A 4105-nucleotide genomic window follows, 5' to 3' on the forward strand; every position below is an offset into this window, starting at 1 on the left:
TGGGGCCCATGGGACTCCCCTCTGGTAGATTTTTGTTCCAGTATTTTTTATATTTTCCACAAAAAATCTCCGCTGATTTCCAGCACATTCCGAGAACTTTTATTTTTGCACAAAAACAACACCACGGTAGTTCTGCTGAAAACTGCGTCAGTCCAGGTTAGTTCTAATCAAATCATACCAAAATCATATAAAACTATTGTAAACATGGCATGAATACTTCATAAATTATAGATACGTTGGAGACGTATCACCCCACCGGCAACCTGAATGGGTTGCTGGTCTTGCCGGTTTTTGCGGCCTTGACGGTCCTCTCAGCGTTGTCGTCCTTGTCGACTTTGAGCTGAAAGAGCCTCTGGCAGATGGACGCATGCTGCATCACCGTGAAGTTATGCTTCAGGCTAGGGCGGAGCCTCATGATATCTTCTGCATTCTTGAAATCCTAGGTCGGCCTCCCCTTTTGATGCAAAGGGGCGATATGGCGGTGGATGAAGTCAGCCCCAATCATCTCCAGGGTGAGGCCGGCGGAGACGAGGCGGTGAATTCTGGTGGTGGCGATCGTGAGCTTCTTGTCGTCGGGGTCGAGATTGCTACAATCGTTGCCGCGGACCGGCGGACTCCAGCGAACCTCGCAAAACGGTCGTGGGTCCTCCTCCACAATCCAGCACCACCGGCCCCACCATTCATCCCACCGCTCCTTCTGGCCTTCCTCCGGGTACACACCTTTGCTCGAAGCCCTGGGGATCCAAGTGACGCAGCCAGAAATGGCGTCCCCTGGATGGATACAGGGGGTGAAGTAGTGGCGAAAGAGTGCCGTGTTGGGATGAACCCCGCAAAACCTTCGCAAAGATGGGGGAAGAAAGCCATGCACGCCACCGCATTTGGCTGAAATCCAGAAGGCGGAAGCCAAATGTGTGCATGGTGTCATTGAAGAAGTCGGAGAAAGGAGGGCAGAGGCCGCAGGAAAAATAGTCAACAGAGAAAGGATAAGTTTTCGGACCAAGCTTGGCGAAGGGAGCAGGGATGACCACTGTGGCGGGATGCCCCGTCGTCTCCCTCCCCCACAGGTACCAGAACTGGTCCCTGAGGGTGAGCACGTCGATCGATGAGACGAAGAGGGCGTGCTTCTTCCGCAACTACACCAGCTCATTCTCCGACGCCTCTCTACCCTCGGCGGCCTTGGCTGCGCCCTTTCCCTTGCTTGCCTTGGGTGCCATGGCGGCTGAGAAGAGGCAAGTGATCTGGAAGCAATGGAGGCGCGGCGGCGGTGAGGAGAAGCAAGAACTCTCGTTTTCGCTCAAGCAAGAAGAAGGGGAACGGCGGTTCCAAGATTGGGAGGAGCAGAGAGGATAAATAAGTAGTGCCCCTACAGATTTCCCTTTTTATGGGGAAGGCGCGGGCCACCTCGTTACCATTTACTGCGGGGTAAAGCATGCGTGCCATGCCCATCCCATGCACGACCCCCACGTCACGCGCCCAACGTGGGTCATGGGGAAGCAGAATTGACAGAAAGATCATGGCGATCCATCTCTGCCACGCCCGCCCGCGCACTGCTTTGGGCCTGGCCCAACGACGCCTTGCGCTTATTTGTGGCCCAGGCCATGGGTGCTTCTGTACCCCTTACTTGTGCACGGGCAGTCGCAACCACACCTGCGCAGGGCTTGGCGAGGCAGAGGAAGACAAAACTTGAAGACCACCAAAACAGATACTCGAAGAACAAGGAGCAGAAGGCAGGCTGGACCTCCCCCGGCAACAGCCTTGCCGGGTCTGCCTGCACAGCACCAACAAGCTCATAACCCTTGAGGCTGAGAGCTCTGACACCATCGACAACGTTAAGATCAAGATCTGAGAACGCATGCTTGGTAGCATGCACGTCCTCATAAAGATTGACAGCCCACAGGTCCACGTGGGACCAGAAGACGAAGACCCCCGACAAGACCCTTGCCGGGGACGACTCCAAGGCCCCCAGCAAGCCTTGCCCGGGACGATCGCTGGGCCGCGGCCAGAACCACGCCCGGCAAGGATTCGCCACCTCACCACCACTCCAGTATGATGATCGGCGTGCCAACTAAGCAGACACCTGCGTGGTGGCATGCAGATCTTCGTGGAGGATTTACCATCGCGCCAATACAACAACTAGTTAGCTAGCATGGCACCGCATGCCTCGTCGGCCTGGATGCGTGTCGAAGCAAGGAGGAGCGACGACGGACGAGATGGCTTCTGTTTCCGTCCCCAATAAAGCAAGAGGGCACATAGGCAACGCATTAAATGTGTTTGTCCTACGGTGCCGAGCGATAAGCTCGTACACTGTAGCTTGCCACCTCCTGCGTGCCACTGTGGCAACCCGTTTACGTATAAAAGGAGGTCCAAGGCATATAGAGAGAGGATTCGGACTTTTGGACCGTGCATGCATCGTAGCTAGTTCAAAAGCTCAAGAACACATATATCCAGACAAGCAGGACTAGGGTATTACGCACCTTTGCATCCCGAACCTGGGTAAAATCCCATGTGTGCTCACTGCTAGACCTGCTCTTCGTGTAGCTAATCCCCCACCGAAGATAGAAGGGATCCTTGTGACCCCATAGGTGTTCGTTTCCCCCGCCACATAGTATTCAAAGCACTTTATATGAAAGTTTTAATTATATCCCTCTTGGATGCCCATCATATTAGGACAAAATTCATAACCTAAGCAAATTACCATGTTGTTTAAGACTCTCAAAATAATATAAGTGAAGCATAAGAGTTCATCAATTTCCTCAAAATAAAACCTCCATCATGCTCTAAAAAGATATAAGTGAAGCACTAGAGCAAATGACAAACTACTCCAGAAGATATAAGTGAAGATCAATGAGTAGCCGAATAATTATGCAACTATGTGAAGACTCTCTAACATTTAAGAACTTCAGATCTTCAGATATTATTCAAACAGCAAGCAAAACAAAATAAAATAAAATGACGCCCCAAGCAAAAGACATATCATGTGGTGAATAAAAATATAGCTCCAAGTAAAGTTACCCATAGACGAAGACGAAAGAGGGGATGCCTTCCGGGGCATCCCCAAGCTTAGGCTTTTGGTTGTCCTTGAATTTTAACTTGGGGTACCTTGGGCATCCCCAAGCTTAGGCTCTTGCCACTCCTTATTCCATAGTCCATCAAATCCTTACCCAAAACTTGAAAACTTCACAACATAAAACTCAACAGAAAACTCGTAAGCTCCGTTAGTATAAGAAAATAAATCACCACTACAACAACTGTTGTGAACTCATTTTAAATTCATATTGGTGTTTTATCTACTTTATTCCAACTTCTCTATGGTTCGTACCCTCCGATACCACTCATATATTCATCAAAATAAGCAAACAACACAACAAAAACAGAATCTGTCAAAAACAGAACAGTCTGTAGTACTCCAGAGGAGTAATTAGTTACACCTGAGAAATTTGTGCACCAATCCATAGCAAAAAGAATTAGGTCAAAAGCACGTTTCAATAAGATTCTGGAAATTACTTACTGAGTGCAAAAGTTTCTGATTTTCAGCAGGATCAACACAACTATCACCACAAGCTATCCTAAAAGCGTTACTTGGCACTTTATTGAAACAAAAACTATAAAACATGATTACTACAGTAGAATAATCATGTGAACACACAAAAATAGTAAGGGTAAATATTGGGTTGTCTCCCAAAAAGTGATTTTCTTTAATGCATTTTAGCTAGGCATGATGATTTCAATGATGCTGACATAAAAGATAAGAACCAAAACATAAAGAGAACATCATGAAGAATATGACTAGCGTATTTAAGTCTAACCCACTTCCTATGCATGGGGATTTTGTGAGCAAACAACTTATGGTAACAATAATCAACTAGCATAGGAAGGCAAAACAAGCATAACTTCAAAACTTTAAGCACATAGAGAGGAAACTTGATATTATTGCAATTCCTACAAGCATATATTCCTCCCTCACAATAATTTTTAGTAGCATCATGAATGAATTCAACAATATAACCATCACATAAAGCATTTTCATGATGCATAAGCATAGAAATTTTATTACTCTCCACATAAGAAAAATTCTTCTCATTCCAAATAGTGGGAGCAAACTCAA

This window comes from Triticum aestivum, chromosome 7B, assembly GCF_018294505.1.
Source record: "Triticum aestivum cultivar Chinese Spring chromosome 7B, IWGSC CS RefSeq v2.1, whole genome shotgun sequence".
Taxonomy (NCBI): Eukaryota; Viridiplantae; Streptophyta; class Magnoliopsida; order Poales; family Poaceae; genus Triticum; species Triticum aestivum.